The following is an 18,092-nucleotide window of genomic DNA, read 5'->3' as shown; positions in this document are numbered from 1 at the left end:
ATGAACCTCGTTGACTGATTGGGCGGAGAAATGGGAGTTCAAGTGAATTGCTTTAATTGCAGTTTTCACGGAAACTCCGATCTTTACGCTCTGCTGTTTAGATTGACGTTGAAAATGATAGGTCTACCAGAGACGAGTATTTTCCACCGTATTATTCAATTAGCCGTAGCCATGTACGATATCATGATTTTTGTGAGTAGTTTTTAAATGAGGAGAATGGGTAAATATGTATGGGGTGTGGTCCATCCCATGTATACTGATGGTTCATATATTATGTATTTGAAAGCTCCCAGCAAAACAAGTTCTAGTGAAAACTGTCTTGGGGATTTGTATGCTATTTTATTTTTTTATAAACTGTTTGTTTTAATTAGGTATTCGCAAATCCACGTTTTGTTTTCTCCCAGTACATTTTTTATCCCATAGAGTCTTTTTTTTTTTTGTTTTGATGATTATTTTGCAGATAAGGTCTGAGTCATTAGTATACATGATATGGACCGAATGTGCTCATTTTCCTTTAAATATCGTCATTTTTTGTTGTTGTACAAAACCCTTGAAAATGTTTTTTTTTTTTTTTTATTAAAGTGGCACTCTAAGCCGATTTGCTAAGTGCTAAGTAACCGTTTCGTTGATCAGCGGTGTTCTCAATAGGAGTAGTTGATTTTCTCGTGTCAAATAATTCTGGGTTTTACCTTTTTTATATAGAATGCGAAAATCTGCTGATCAGATACCCAAGAGGTGGTTCCCCGGGTTATGTGGTTTTCGACCCATGAAAAAATGAATTCTCTCTCTTCCTCACCTTCACTGTACGCCCGTTAGGGATGATTTCGAGAGGGGGATGGGCATACATGAGAACTCTCTATTAGTTAGCGTTCCACCAGCTACCGCTTTAAGTTATCCTCTCTCCTCTGGAAGCTTGGGTCCTGGCTAGTACTTAGACTATTCGCTGGACTAAAGCTCCTGGATGGGAAGCGGAGGCTGTTCGGCCCGCCATTTCCTCTGTACCTACACAGTTAAAAAATGTTACATCACATCACCTGTAACAAAAGGACCCCGTTTTATCACACACATTTTTCCATCAGTTTTCAAATTTACAGGTCGCTCTCAATATGAAGCTTGTGTTCAACATTCCATGCAAGAAATTGTTTCATGTAAAATTCAGTGTGATAGAACAGAAACTTATGAGTCAAATTTGTTTACGTCGGGTGTAAATTTCAGAAATTTTTGCTGTGTAGTTCAAGTGCGATGCGAGAAACCGTGGAAGTAACGAAATCCCACTTGTGTCAGCCTCAATACGCCATCATACGCCGCATTCCATAGTACCAGGCCCAGGACGGACCCATCAGGTACTCCCGCGGTAATGTTGTAGCTCCTCTCGCCTTCCTCGGTGTCATAGATGAGCACCCTATTCTGCAAGTAGTACTCCAGTATCCGGCATAGGCTAACCGGGACTCCTAGGTTGTGTATGGCACACTCGATGGCGGCCCAGCTGACGACGGTGTTGAACGCATTCTTCACGTCCAGCGTGACGATCGCGCAGTAGCGGATTCTCGTTCGCTTCTTTTGAAGCGCTATCTCGGCCGTATCGGTTACAGCCCTAATAGCGTTCACCGTCGATCGACCCTTCCGGAAGCCGAACTAGTTATCTGAGAACCCTGAGTCATCTGGTTCCTCGGTATAGACAACAATTCCCGGTGGTGTCCTATAGACAAATACATAGGTCTAAATATATGCCGACGGGTCGCCAGGTGGCTTCCCGGGTTTCAGCAGTAGAACCAGTCTTTGTCATTTTCACCTCTTCGGAAATTCGCCTCTGTCCAGGCACATCTGAACCATAACCATTCTGAACATGTCAGGGCTAGTTTCGATGACCGCTTTTAGGGCTACTGTCGGAATGCCATCCGGACCCGGAGCCTTGTTCAACTTGAGCGACTTCGCTATTGCGATAAGTTCGTCGTTCGTCACCGGGGCAACCTCACTTTGGCCAGTTAGGCCACAGGGAACGGGGGCCCATGGTCTTGTGTCGTGGCGCGGGAACGTTTCCACAATCTTTTGCAGCATCTCGGGCCAGCGCTCAGGTGATGCTGACGCGCCCTTTGTTTTGGCCATGACCGGTTTGAGTTCATTTGTGAGCAGGGATGGTATTGGCATTGCGGCGTCACATCCACGGCTCATGATTCCGACTATATCGTGGCTAGACAGATCGTCGGTATTATCCTCCATAAGCAATGAAGGAGTTAGCATAGTGATTAAGGCTATGGATCGCCAATCCGGAGACGGCGGGTTCGATTCCCGTTCAGTCGGGAAACTTTTCTCGACTCCCTGGGCATCATTGTACTTGCCACGCAATGTACAAATTCATGCAATGGCAGGCAAAGAAAGCCCTTCAATTAATAACTGTGGAAGTGCTCTAAGAACACAAAGTTGAAGAGAGGCAGGCCGAGTTCCAATGCGAACGTCGAGCCATAAAGAAGAAGAAGATGCAATGGAGGAGCTCCACAAATGCCGGCTTATCGAAGCGCAAGGTCAGCCTTCCCCGATGGCTTTCAATGATCCTCGGCTACGGCCGTCTGCCTCCGTTTGCCACCCTGTATCGAATCGTCAGGTGGTCGCTGTGCGTATTCCCATCGTCGGTTCTTCAGTTTGAGCTATTGGTCCATCGATGATGGACTCTGCAGCATTCCTACTGTTGGTTTTTTCGTCGCGTGCGTTTGCGACATTTACGTTCAGTCTAGCCAATTGAAGCAAGTAGTGTCCATCTTCTCGCATTAGTCGTTGAAGTCTTCACCGATGACCACGGGACTCAATCCTACTAGTGCGCTTGACAGCGAATCTAGCATAGACGAGAACACTGATCTATCGGCCACCTGGGGTAGCATAACAACTGCAGTAGTACACCTCGTTGATCTTCGCTATTGCAAATTATTACCTGGGGCGAGAAACGATCGCCACTAGCTTGGCCTTATCCGCTACCCAGTTCCCGTTATCGGGAGGGATACAGTATTGGTTCGATAGTAGGATGATGTCTGTACTTGGCATCGAAGCTGACTGCCACAGCAACTGTTGTGCTGCTTCACAGTGGTTTAGGTTTAGCTGTGTAACCTACATTATCGACCTCCTCGCGTGCCTGGTTATTTAGGCCCGCCCGTCGTGTGACCCTTATTCACTCTGCTAATCAGGCATTTTGGTGCTGATTTGCACTCCCTAGCGCGCTATAGCGATGTGGTCTTCTACTCCGAACTTTCTGCAGAGTTTGCTCCTGTCCAGGCATTTACACGCCCACGACTTGTGTTATTGCTCGACACACTTGAAATACGCCTCTGGCGGCGCGTACATACAAAGCGGACACACTGACTTCGATCTTGTCGACTGCAGTCGCCTTGTTAACCTCCCCTAGGGGGAGCTTGATCGTGACGAAAGGGTCGGACCCTTTCACAGGCGGATCGATGAACTCGGTGCACTGCTGCTTAGGTGCGCCTGCGAGCTCCTCTGCGTCGGTGATCTCGTCCAGGTTTTTACACTGAAGGGTCTCCTCCGCCGTTAGGGCTCTCACCTGCACTATATCACCCAGTACCTCTTGAGCTAATGGGAGGTGCCTTTGTAGGAGGTGCCTTTTTTAGCCGCCTCCTTCTTCAGCACTTGCATCATCTTCCTGGCCCTCAGCACCTTGGCGTATGTATCCGCCTCAGTATTGAAGACTAGCCGCTACGTCGCTACGTTCGTGCTTGCGAACTGGATTCACTTTTCTCAAATTCTTCTTCTTTCCAACCGTGATACGTTCTGCTTGGGGTTTTAAATGCAAGGATTCTGCTTCCCGGTTGGGGTCCGGTTGGCCCCCGTTTCTCTAAGAGTTGGCATCCTAGGGCTTAGTTTCCCTGCCCCTTGCGCGTTTCACAACCGACTTGGGAGCCTGATTGCTCGCGTTGGCCGGTTTCGCCTCTGCAGGTTTCGACCATGCACCTCGAGCAGTAGGGCGGTTTGACCTTTTCGTTACGGTTCCTCTTTGCCAGCAAAGTTGAAACTTTCCGTTTAGGTGGACTGCTCCTCCTTGCACGCATCAACCGCATTCCGATTTTCGATCAGGAGGTTATACTTCTCCTTGACCAAAACCAGCGATTTACGTAGCTACAGAAGGCCCTGTAGCAGGTCCTTGCTGATGGTAGTCCACCCGCTCGTGCAGCCGATCAGCTCGTCCAGCTGTTCGGCAACTACCAATACCTTTGGTAGAACGCTCCTGTTACGGTTTAGCGCCCGCGTGAGGTCCTTTGCTTCCTTGGCCGGTGCTGCGCCACCTCGTGCTCATCCTGTTGAACTTCCTGCCACCTGCTCGTGGGTAGGTATACCAGCCCATTGTAGTGGCGATCTCGCCAATACTTCTCGCGCGAACGGGTACAACGCCGGCGCCGTTCCGTCTGTTTCTCCACTCTCGATCACATTGTTGTGGCTGTTGTTGTGCATGGATTTGGTAGTCACTTCTTTTGGGTCCCCCTTAGAGCCGCTATCCGTCACTGCAAATGAAGTAGTCGCCAAAGATCCTGGTGGTAATCAATGCAAGCAGGAAGGCCACCCGAGGGTTGGCCCAGGCCCTTATGAGGATTGGGATCAGTGCCGGATAAGCGTTAATCAGGAGGTGCCATGTCGAAATTATTGCAAAATACATGCTCATGTGAGCGTACGAGCAATTTTAAAAAATGTGTGTTTCCAACACAGTCATTGTGCGGCATGGATGTTTACTAAAAATGTGCAGGCCGAACACATTTTAGAGCATAGCCGTTTTTGCGTGAAGACCGCGAAGTGATCTGATGCTTATGAAAAAAGTTATAGCATTGGCATTGCTTGGCGAAACAGCATGATTTTGTTGCTATTTTTTATTTCTTCACATGTTAAATCATAAACACATGCATGGAGTTTCGTGTGTGCGTTGGGCCGTATGGACGCCGTAGACCGATGCTGCTGATGGCGGTTCGATTTTTTTTCCATTCTCTTTCGTTTCATCGCGTCGTCCGACGATCCGCGTGTGAGTTCGTGGGGAAGAAGGGAATTCAGTTTCGTGTGTGCGTTGGGCCGTATGGATGCCGTAGACCGATGGATCGTGGATCGAGTCGGTTCCGGATTTTCGCTTCTCATCGCGCTGCAGTGTGAACGAGAAATAATAAAATCGACGCGGTTGACGCGTCGTGGATCGAGTCGGTTCCGAATTTTTCACTTTCCGTCGACGCTAGTTCCCAATACACTATAAGTTGATAATAAATATTTTCTTTCATTTTTTGCATTCACACAAAAGAGTGAAAAGTGTTAGTTCGGGCTCGCCGGTCGACAAAAAATCCGGGCACCGACAAGTGAGTCGCGTTCAGTGTATTTCTGTGTGGAATAGACTAAAGGTTTCTGCTCCCTAGTTTTTGCGTCGAAAAGTGGTCGGTTGTTAACGGCGGTTTGTGTATATTGATCCATTGTCAAATCATATCATCAACCATAGGTGACTCCCGGACTGACAATGTACCTTACCCTACTAACAAAAAATCCTTCCTGAGACAAACGTGGAGATGCAGCGATTCGCGGTCTTTTTAACAACGTTTGTCTTACTAACATTCCCTCCCTTCCTCGATGACCGTAAGGACGTGGCCGGCGCCGTTATTGACCTTAATAAAGTTGAGAGCTCTCGACCTGTGTACATTGAGAATAGTAAACTAGTCCCAAGCCCTATTCATTGGTTCCTTGTGCAATTTCGATTGCTCTGGTCAATCACGGAGTAGCAACTACGAATTGTGCGGTCATCTATGCTCATGCTCATGCTCATGTTAAATCATAAACACATGCATGCGATTCGTTGGTTATAACTATTTTCACAAGCATCGGATCGCTTTGCGTTCTTCAACAAAGTTTTTCAGAAAATCCTAGGCTATCATTTTACAGTATCGGTTAAAAAATTTCAGACAAACTTTTTCAACTTATGACAAAAATGCAAAAAAGTATGTTTTCCCATACAAAATCCCATACAAATTTCAATTGCAATGCGCAATATGTAGACGCAACTGATCGTGGTCAAATTTTGCACAGATACTCAGGACCCAAAACGGGTCCAGAAAAGCATTGATCTCAGAAAACGGCTCCGATGACCCACACTAATAAACATCTACATGTCTATTATATCTACTACGTTCCTTGGAAATGCATACATGTCTATGGCCAATTTTGAAATTGCTGCTCATATTTGCCGGTAAACCATGATCAGCTCAGCTCTATTACTGATACAAAAATAGCTTCGGGCTGGGCTGGTTGAATTTTTATACAAGCGTCACCCAAACAAGTTACCCCGTAAAAAAATCCCCGATTGAGCATTTTCTTACCATTATGCAACATCAATAAAACTCTACCGGCTTTGGATGGGGTCCACAAACACACTTCGTCATACATCATCATCACCGCGACCGCGCCGTAGCTCTGCGCACCAAACTTGTCGTCAAGCATGTCTCCTCTTTTCTCCAACTGGTTTGGAAACATACATATCTACCTTCATTCGTTCGTCTGTACGTACATCGTAATGTCTGCGATGCGATGATTGCATCTGCGAGTACAACGCTACTTAGAGGATTATACCTGCTGTAACAACTGCAGCAGAGCTCAAACACGTCTCGCCGATGCAACGCCGTCGATTGCCTCACCATGCAATCGTGTTGTACCTACCTACACCAACAGGGCAGCAGCTGCAATGCTTCCGTCTATGAATGAATCCGAAGCTCAAAATGCCAAAGCATGATGTTCCCGCGATCTGATATGAATATTTCATCATTCAGAAGACCAGAAATTTGAGGCAAAACATGGAAAACAATAGCCGATTTGGAAACACTTTTTGACGTCGTCGTTATCGTCGTCATTGGCCATCTCTATAGGGGTGCGATATCGCACCCTAGTTTTCTCTGTTGGAGCAGCCATAGCTTTGATCACGACTCAATATTTCAGCGAGGGTGCGTCCCGAGTGAAAGAAAATAACCTTTTATTGAATATATGTATGAGAAGAATTTAGCTAGCTGGCTGGAAGTCCCTATTTGCCCCTTTACATAACTGGACACAGACTGGAGAGTGTCCGGTCGGTATACAAAATTACAACAACAGAAGTTCTTCGTCTGCCAGTCAGTACCAAGCTGGTTTTCGTAAGAGTCAATTAAAAACGGCTCCAATGTTTATTCTGTGACGAATACTAGATGAATTACCGGATGTAAACTTGCAGACTCAGCTGTTTATGTATTACATAGCAACGTAAGGTTCAATGAAAAGAAACGATAATGATTGAACATGGCTTTCCAACGACAGTGATTAGGCTTATTCGTGCAACGCGATATCAACTGTACGGGTTGTATTTATGAAATTTAAATGTTTTTCGTAATCGTAGACTGGTTTAATCAGGCAGTGGTGGTATTGCGCTATTGACTTTGTTTTGAAAAATACCTCTTGAAAGAGTCATTATCAGAGCTAGAGTATAAAAGGACGAAATTGTTTTGCCTAAATCGGGTATTCTGCAAGAATTTCTTTTTGCTCGGAATCTCCAAAGCCAGCTCTCCGGCTGGCTGTGAACCCGGATGTAAATAAAATAAAAACTCTGGCGTCGTCGTCGTAGTCGTCTTAGTAGTCTCTTGATCGTCGTCGCCACATGAATTATTATTGGAACCCGCATGAGAATGTATTCACCACCGAACCGAACCGGTTAGTATGCTTTGCTGGGTGCCTTTCTGCTGGCTGGGCTAGTGAGCGTATACCTGATGCAAGTTGGAGATACCTAGGTACCTACTGAAGCAGGCACTCACCGCACCGCACCGTACCATCCATCCGGCTTGTTTGATGCTGTTGCACTCGATCGCAGTCGTTCATCAACTTTCGGACCACGTTGGTTGAGAGGGGTTTCACGCTTCCCGCTCGTTGCTGTCTTTTGAACAGCTGATTTTGCGGTGGACTGAACTGGACATGCGCTTCGATTCTGCTTCTTCAATATGATAAAGAACTGTAACTGTCTATATAGGGTCTATTTTTATTTATCTTGGCGTAACGTCCCAACTGGGACAAAATCAACAACTCAGCTTAGAGCTGTTTGAGCTTTTAGGCAGGTATTGACTAAAAGCTTTCTCTGTCAATATTTATTTTGCATACACATGTATTTCGTGTGGCAGGTACACTCCATGACCAAGAAAGTCGATGAATTTTCCTTTTGGAAAAAATCCAGGACCGACTGGAAATCGAGCCCGCTACCCGCTGCATCGGGGATGCCATATATACAAATTTATGTTCATAATAAAGATCACTACTGATTACGTGTTATATGAAATATAGATTTTTGAGGGGATTCTTGTATGGGATACATACACTCCCGTTCAAAAGTTTGGGGTCACCCCCTCAAAAACATGTCATTTTTTTAGGCCGATATCTCCGCCAATTTGCGTCCAATTTCAAAACCCTAGGTTTTATTCAAAAGATAATAAGTCAAAGAAACTTTGAACATGATTTAAATGAAACTTTTTCAAAAAAATTTGTATGTAAACTTAACCCAAAGTTGCCAAATTTTCTAAAAAATGAATATAAACTTACGGCAGTGTCGCTGGAAGTTGGGTCGGCCAAATTTTAAGATGAGAGCGGTAATATGACCCATTTTCTATTAGCTTTCAACTGCTTTTTACGGAACTTAGCTAAAAAATCTAGAAAAAAAAGTTATTAAGTAAATTAATCCTTGATGTCATCGACCAAAAGTTTGGGGTCACCCCTCAAAATGCTGTATCGGCCAAAAGTTTGGGGTCACTATCGTAAAACATGGAAAAGTGATTTGTTGATATCTTTGTCATCTTTCATTCAATTTTAATTCTTCTTGGCTTATTTGAAACAAATGAATGATACTTACTGCATAGTCATTGAACCACACATATTTGTTGAAATTTACATACTAAAACTTAACGTAAAGTTGGCTCATTTTTTGAGGCGTGGTAAAATGTGCTAACTTTACATAACATTTTTATATACAAAAATCGTTAAATACGTTAAGTTGAAGAAATCAAACGTAAATTTAGTTAATTATCTTTGAAATGAGCCAAAAATAATTAAAATTGAACTATAGATGACGAAGATATCACCAAATCACTTTTCCATGTTTTACGATAGGGACCCCAAACTTTTGGCCGATACATCATATTGAGGGGTGACCCCAAACTTTTGGTCGATGACATCAAGGATTAATTTACTTAATAACTTTTTTTCTAGATATTTTATCTAAGTTCTGTAAAAAGCAGTTGAAAGCTAATAGAAAATGGGTCATATTACCGCTCTCATCTTAAAATTTGCTCGACCCAACTTCCAGCGACACTGCCGTAAGTTTATATTCATTTTTTAGAAAATTTGGCAACTTTTGGTTAAGTTTACATACAATTTTTTTTGAAAAAGTTTCTTTTAAATCATGTTTAAAGTTTCTTTGACTTATTATCTTTTGAATGAAACCTAGGGTTTTGAAATCGGACGCAAATTGGCGGAGATATGGGCCTAAAAAAATGACATGTTTTTGAGGGGGTGACCCCAAACTTTTGAACGGGAGTGTAGTTCTGAAAAAAGTTATACAGATTTTTCAATCTGACATCCCTGCTCAGCATAATCTTGCTGAATATTGTGTTTACAACTTCGACTGTATGTTTGTGGCATAGAAATCACATAGTCTGAAAGCAATTCTAATCAAAACCTATATGGTTTCGTAAAATATCAACTCTGTTTTTGCACAATTTGCATTAGCGTAGCTGGAGTGGGGGGCCGATTTGTGTCTATTCTTTATGAAAAAGTGTTTGAGAAACTTCTGATACAATGGAAAAGGCTGGAAGAGTATTCGAAAAACTGGTTTAAAAATTTGTAATGACTCTCGCGATTGTTTGTCAGTATTTTCAAATGAATTTCTGAAATAGCTCCAGCAAAGTCATAATTTTAAAAATTGAGGCAAATGCAATAAAGTGCTTGTTGAAGTCTTCTTTGTTAACCCTCAAATGATCGCGCTGTTGAATTTTGTACAACACGTTCAAAAAATCCCGCTTTTTGTGTTCATCAGCATTAGTGTAGTGCTGATGGTGGTGGCAAACTGTGCCGGAAGGTTACAGAATTTTTTGACGAACCTACGACAAACATTTAATATAATGAGGATATACTGGATACACTTTGCTGACATTTTGACAAAATTTCAAATCTTGTACCGACTTTTCGAACCCTCCAAGCAGAATACCCTCTTCGAATGAGTGTAATCAGTTATGTAGAGGAGACTGGGTAGACCTGATCCCTTATTCTTAGTTTGCCTGTAACTTTAGGGAAAACATAAAACTAGATCCGATGTTCGTATAGAGTGGCAAATAAACATCTATTGCAAGTTCATAAACAACAGAAGTAGTTTCAATTATTGTTAAAACTATCAAAACTGTGTTTTATGGAAACATGTTTCATAATGTATTTTTCAAAAATGAACTGACACTGAGGAATATTACAAGTGATAGTCGCAATATGCGTATCTGTCTAAGGATAAGCAACTAAGGGCGGAATTAAAAGGACATAACTGATTACACTCATTCGAAAATTTTAAAACCAATTTCTGAACTATGTCATGGAAAACTTCTGACAGAATTTATACATGTATTCTCCTCTAGAATGGTTTAGAAAAATGTCTACAGTTGAATATGTGCAGCAGAATGGGGGTCAAGATATAATCCAGAATTCATTCCTGATTCATTTTGAAACTGTAAACATGTTGAAATTCCAAAGAAAATTTATGGTGAAATACAATTAGAAACTTAAAAACCAAGAGAATATAGGGTAAGTTTTTTACGAAAATGTTTATGATGTTGCTTAGAGTATCCACACCCCAGCAGATGATAATTACAAATTGATAACTGCGAATAGACATAACCTGTTTTATTTCTTGTTCTGTTATAATCAATAAAATAAATTTCAGTTGAATGTTTTGTTGAAGCACAAGTTTTGTCAAGAGTGTACAATATTTGATCAACAATAGCACAACAATAACAAGTTTTGAAATCAAAATTAAATTCGATATTAACGTGGTTTACGTTGTTTTTCTTGATGGGGAGCATGTGCGTGCACCATTACATCCTAGCTGGGACAGAGTCAGCTTCTCGGCTTAGAGTTTTATAAGCTTTTCGGCAATTTTGATCTGTATTTCGATCTGTATTTTGTTCCATTTTTTTCATTTTGAGTTACAAAGGAAATTTCTGAATGAATTTTCTGGCGCATTTCTTAAGTGTGGGCTTCGTGAATGAGCGGTTAGTGGTGTCAGTCGTTTAGGTGACTCGTAAGCCTCTGAGTGTGGGTTCGATTCTCGCACCACCCGGGGAAACTTTTCGTCAAACGTAAAATTCTCCACTGGGCCACTGGGTGTTATTTGTGTTGTCCATTGTCCAGGGCTGTTTTCGATCACCTAGCAATCGTTTGACTGATTTGTCCATAACACAGTTCAGAAACCTAATATTGAATTATGGTGTTCGGCAAAGTAGTAGATTAGTGTTTTTCCTACAATTATCACCAAGGACGCCATAATCTAACTTTTATATATACGGCATTAGAGCGCTAGTACCACTTACTCAAACTAAAAGATCGAAAAATCCGAAAACTTTTACGACGTAAATATAAGAGTTGAGTAATTCTCGCTGAAACCAGGCCGCATTTTACATAAAGTCTGGGATTTCAATTTTTTTTCTTGCTTATTCGCTAGAATATGATAAAAAAGGATAGAAACCGCTTTGGTTGGGTTAAATTGATGGACCCCTCGCTTGGCAAGGGGCTGACAAGGTGACAAAAATGACGATTTTTCATCAAATTGCACCTAATTTATCGCAAAATATGTCAAAATTTAATATTGTAGCATATACAAAACTTCACTTTTCTATGAAGGGAAAGTATAGACCTTTCATTTGAAGTTGAAAAATGTTTAGCAGCTATCTTGGTTTTGGCCGCCATTTTGAATTATATCATGAAATTGCGATTTTCGCTGTGTTCGCAACCACCGATTTCAAATCCGAACTCATCATTAGTGAGCGTTCAACTTTCGAGCTGAACAGACGCGTTTCTGCTAACGTTCCGTGAAAGACGAACACAAGCTATTTATCGCAATCTCTTGTTTTGTGTCTTCGAGCCGTTTTCGCGTCGATGTGCGTAAAACAACTCCGTGATGGGGAGACGGGAAAATACGTTCCGAATAGATTTTTCTAATGTGCCGAAGAAGCCGGACACTGCCAAAGTGCACAAATTTTGTGCAACCGTTCTGGGTCTGAAACAATGTGAAGTGCTTCGAATCCAGAATAGCAGAGCTCTTGGAGTGACTTTCGTGAAAGTGGTCGATCTTGCGGTAGCGCAACGTGTATGCGAACAACATGACAATCAACACGAAATCACTGCTGACGGAAAAACGTACCCGTTGCGGATCACGCTAGAGGACGGGGCAGTAGAGGTACGACTCTATGACTTGTCTGAAGATGTGTCCGACCAAAGAATCATCGAATTCCTCGGAAAGTATGGCGAGGTCATCGAAATCCGAGAACAACGAAGTGGAGCGGATTTGGATTTTCCCGGAATACCGACCGGCATCCGAATCGTGAAAATGATTGTGAAACACAACATTGAGTCGTGGGTCACAATCGACGGCGAAACGACCGCTGTCGCCTATTACGGGCAGCGTCACACGTGCAAACATTGCCGTGACTTCATCCACGTGGGAATCACTTGCGTGCAAAATAAAAAACTCTTTGTGCAGAAGTCGTATGCCGACGCTGCAAAACAAGTGAACCCCAACCCCAGTGCCCCGCGCGTCTCAATTATCGCTGGTGTAAACCAGAATAGCAACAATTCAACCCCAACCGCGCACAAAGCGAACAAAACGAGCACCAACTCGGCCAAAGCAGAGAGCATGCCTCCGCCGAAACAACCTCCACGGCAAATACAGTAGCAGCTGGTCCCCAGCGAACGAGACCATTCCTCGGACAATGGGTCGATGACCGGTAGTACAGGTCAACCACCTTCTGTTAGCAGCGGGACAGTTCGCAAATCTGCGAATATCATATCTGATGGCAACGACACGGACACATCTGTTGGCTCAACCAGCTCAAAAAGGCAACTTCGCAGCCGGCCACCAGGAAAGAAGCCTCGCGTGGAGGATGCGAACAACAAGCGGGACGAGGACACCCAAGCGTGCTAATCGTACTGATGGCTGAGTTCTACAGTTACAACCTCGCAACAATCAACATCAACAATATAACCAACGCAACGAAGATAGACGCACTTCGGACCTTCATCCGAGCACAGGAATTGGACATCGTTTTCTTGCAGGAGGTGGAGAATGAGCAGTTTTCTCTTCCCGGCTTTAACGTTATCTGTAATGTGGACCACGCTAGACGAGGAACAGCGATCGCGCTCAAAGAGCACATACGCTACACGCACGTAGAGAAAAGTCTTGATGGCCGCCTCATTGCTCTTCGAATAGAAAATACGACACTTTGCAACGTATACGCTCCATCGGGCACAGCTCTCCGTGCGGAGCGGGAAAGGATCTTTAACGGAACCATTGCTTACTACCTTCGTTTTAACACGCAGCACGTCATGTTGGCCGGAGACTTCAACTGTGTGCTACGGCAAAGCGACTCTACGAGTGCTAACACAAGTCCAGCGCTGCAAGCGACTGTTCAACAGCTACAACTGCATGACGTGTGGCTGAAGTTATTTCCCGGTCTCCCCGCACCGACTTACGTCACCTACAATGCGGCATCTAGGCTCGACCGCATATATGTGAGCACAGGGCTGTGCGCACAACTGCGGGATGCCGCTACACATGTGTGTTCGTTTACTGACCACAAGGCAGTAACAGCGCGTATTTGCCTTCCCCGTCTTGGTGTCGAACCAGGCCGTGGCTTCTGGTCTCTACGCCCACATCTATTAACTGCGGAAAACATCGAAGAATTCCAAATTCGATGGCAATACTGGGTGCGCCAGCGAAGGAATTTTCCCAGCTGGTTAAAATGGTGGTTGTCGTATGCAAAACCAAAAATAAAATCTTTCTACCGTTGGAAATCTAGAGAAGCATTTAATGTTTTCAACGCAGACCATCAGCGGCTTTATGCGCAGCTGAGACGTGCATACGATGACTATTTCCAAAATCCTGGCATGCTAGCAACTATCAACCGCATTAAAGCGCAAATGCTTACCCTACAGCGGCAGTTCACACAGAATTTTATCAACATCAATGAGACCTTCGTGGCCGGGGAGAGTTTGTCCACCTTCCAGCTAGGAGACAGACGACGGAAAAGAACTACCATCACAGAACTGCAGGACGAGCGAGGAGATCAAATAGAAGGAACGTTGGAGATCGAGCAGCACATGTTTCGATATTTCCAAAACCTGTACGCGAAGGAAGAGACGAGACGAAACGCGGAAGAGCTGTTTGAAATGGAGAGAGTTGTACCCGAGAACGACGAAGTCAACAGAGCTGTTATGTCGGAGATTACGATCGACGAGCTCAAAAATGCCATCCGAACCTCTCAAAAACGAAAGTCACCCGGCTCCGATGGATTACCGGTTGAATTCTATCAGCGAACATTCGACGTTATATACCGAGAACTGTATCACATTATCAATGAAGCCATGACCAACGAGCTTCCCTCGGAATTTGCGGACGGTACTGTTGTTCTGATCAAAAAGAGGGGAGGCGATGGGACAGCGAGAGGGTTTCGTCCGATTAGCCTTCTAAACGTGGACTACAAGATTCTCAGCCGAGTAATGAAAACCCGATTAGAACACATTCTCCGGACCCACCGGATTCTCAGCGATGCACAGAAATGTGCAAACACAGACCGTTCCATATTTCAAGCGACACTCTCGCTCAAGGATCGTGTGGCACAGTTAAATGCGAGAAAACAGAAAGGCAAGATGATTTCATTCGACATGGACCACGCTTTCGATCGTGTCTCTCATGAGTTCCTCCATCGGACTCTTCTCTCGCTGGGTGTGAACCGAGAATTCGTGGGCTGGCTCTCGCGGGTGGCTGATGTGGCTTCATCAAGGCTGTTAATCAACGGACGGCTAACACAACCCTTCCGGATTGAGCGATCCGTTCGCCAAGGGGACCCACTGTCGATGCTGCTGTTTGTGATATATCTCCATCCTCTCCTCACGCGGCTCGAGAGAATTTGTGGTGGTGATCTCTGCGTAGCGTACGCCGATGACATCACAATCATAGCGACCTCTACAGACACAATAAATAGAATCTTTCAGCTGTTTGACTGTTTTGAGCTGGTATCAGGCGCAAAACTGAACCGCCAAAAAACAGTGGCAATTGATGTCGGATTCGTCAATGGGGAACCTTTGACTGTACCAGGATTGCAGACAACGGAGAAGGTCAAAATACTTGGAGTGTTTTTTGTCAACTCGATCAGGTTAATGGCTAAGTTGAACTGGGACAGCTTGGTGTCTAAAATAGCACAAATTATTTGGATGCACAGCATGCGTTCTCTTACGCTACAGCAGAAGGTAGTACTGCTAAACACTTTTATCACGGCAAAGGTGTGGTACATCGCATCGGTGCTACCACCTCAAAGTGTGCATACGGCGAAACTCACATCTTCAATGGGTACTTTCCTGTTTCGTGGACTCCCTGCTCGGATTCCGATGTACCAACTCACGCGCAGCAGGGAGAATGGCGGGTTAAATCTGCACCTTCCTGCTATTAAAAGCAGGGCTTTATTGACCAACCGTCACTTGCAGGACATTGAGTCAATCCCCTTCTACCAGTCACTGCTCGCAAGGAACATGCCGACACCCGCTGAGTTCCCATGTCTGAAACTACTCTCGCAACAGGCTGCCGCGCTTCCTGACCACATCAAAGAGAATCCCACCAGCATTCAAATACATCGTTTCCTTTTGGAACAAACGGATTCACCTAGAGTAGAGCTGAAAGAGCCTGGCCTCAACTGGGTTAGGATTTGGAAAAACATTTCCACTAGGAGGTTATCATCGAAACATCGTAGTGATCTGTACCTTCTGATCAACGAAAAGACGGAGCACCGAAGACTGATGAGCATCACTGGACGAGCTGCCGACCCAAACTGCCAACATTGTCCGTTGGGCATCGAGACGATACAGCACAAATTTTGTGAGTGTCCCAGAGTTAATCCGGCGTGGTTACTCGTACAGCAAAAAGCAACGACAATTCTCGGTGGAAAAGCAACGACAATTCTCGGTGGATGGCGAGTGCTCACCTTTGGAGAACTCTTTCGACCGACGTTGTACCGAATCGACGAAACAAGAAGAAACAAAATCCTTAGAATGTTTATTAACTACATCAACTTCATTAATGCCAATGTTAATAATAGAATCGATGTAGGTGAGCTAGATTTCACTTTGAATCTAGAGGATTAGTTTTTAATTTCGAATATGTTATTTATGCGCTAGAACTAAATAAACCGTATTTTACAAAAAAAAAAAAAAAAAAAATCATTAGAAACCTGAGAGTCTAAGCTTTCCAAAACATCCAAAAATTTAGGTGTGCATTGATCGCAACAATGATATATCGATGAAAACGTTAGGCGACCTCCTATTCTCCCATACATTTTGCTGCAGACGCCACGCGCATGCATGCGATTCCACCGATCCCGTTATCGCGCGATCAGATGCGTGCGGGAGAATGTATGGGAAAATTGGAGGTTGCCCAAGCTAAAAACTGTGTTGAGTCTTTGATTCGTGATTTATTCGCTAGGTTATTCGCTACACCGTCTTTGACCCCCTGCGGACAAATTTTGTCACCCCACAATATTGCTCCTTTTTTATTCCGGGAATTTCTCCGGGAATTTCCCTAGGAATTCCTCTGGAAATGTCTCCGGGAATTCTTCCAGAATTTTTTCCAGGATTTCCTCTAGGACCCACATCAGGAACTCATGCGGAGAATCCTTCAGGAATTCCTTCGGTAATTTCCCCAGGAATTATTCTGAGAATTTCTTCAGGAGTTCTCAGGAATACAACCATGAGTTCCTGCGGGAATTACTCCATGAATTGATCCGGGATTTTCCTCAGAAATTCTATAAAGAATTTCTCCAGGCTGGGTTTCTCCGAGAATTTTTCTAGAAGTTCCTCCAGGAATATCTCCGGGAATGTCTCCGAGAATTCCTTCGGACATTTCTTCTGGAAATCCGCCAGGAATTGCTTCGGAAATTTCTTCAATAAATTGTCCGGGAAATCCCCCAGAAATTCCCCCGGGAATTTCTTCAGGAAAACTTCCGGTTTTTTTTAATATAAAATCCACTGGGAATTTCTCCAGGAAGTCTACCTTCAGGAAATCTTCCGTGACTTTTGCTTTTTCAGAAAACCCTCTGAGAATTTCTCCTCTAGGAATTTATCCAGCAATTTCTCTGAGAATTTCTCCAGGAATTCCGCCGGGAAGCTCTCCGGGAATGTCTCTGGAAAAACTCCCTGGAATTTCTCCAGAAATTCCACTAGGAGTTTCTTCAGGAAATTCTTCCAATTTTTTTCCTGGAATTACACTTATTTACGATTACCTCCAGGAATTTCTGCGGGAATTCTTCTAAGACTCTCATCAGCAATTCCTCCGGTGATTCCTCCTGTAATTTATCCAGGACTTTTTCCGGGATTATTTCCAGCCATTCTTTCGCGGATTCCTCCAAAATTCCCTCAGGGGATTCCTCCAGAAATTCTTCTAAGAATTTCCTTCGGGGAATCCCCCAAGAAGGAGAACTCCCTGAAGAATTTTCCAGATGAATTGTAGGAGAGATTTCTTGAGGAATTCCTGGAGGAGATCCTAAAGGGATTCTCAGAGGAATGCTTGGTGAAATTCCCAGAGGATTTCCAGAGAAAATCCCGAAGATTTCCTTTAAAAATTCCCGGAGGAATTTCAGAAGAATCCCCGGAGGAATTCCAGAAACAATTCCTGGAGGATTTTCTGGAAGCTTTCCAGAGTAAATTCCCAAAACAATTCCTGGAGGATTACCTGGAGAAATTCCCGGAGACATTCTCGGAGGAATTCTTGGAGAAATTTCCGGAGGTATTCGTAAAACAAGTCCTAGAGGAACCTCCGG

General features: G+C 44.0%; 1 protein-coding gene across 2 annotated transcripts in view; it reads left to right on the top strand.

Annotated features, from left to right (window-relative positions):
* Positions 1-18,092, top strand: part of LOC115258243 (dual oxidase maturation factor 1) — a 439,950-nt gene that overhangs the window by 15,120 nt on the left and 406,738 nt on the right. The window lies entirely within an intron of this gene.

The sequence above is a fragment of the Aedes albopictus genome, chromosome 2, assembly GCF_035046485.1.
Source record: "Aedes albopictus strain Foshan chromosome 2, AalbF5, whole genome shotgun sequence".
In the NCBI taxonomy this organism is placed as follows: Eukaryota; Metazoa; Arthropoda; class Insecta; order Diptera; family Culicidae; genus Aedes; species Aedes albopictus.
The sequence above is the reverse complement of the archived record's forward strand: the minus strand, read 5'-3'. Positions and strand labels throughout refer to the sequence as shown.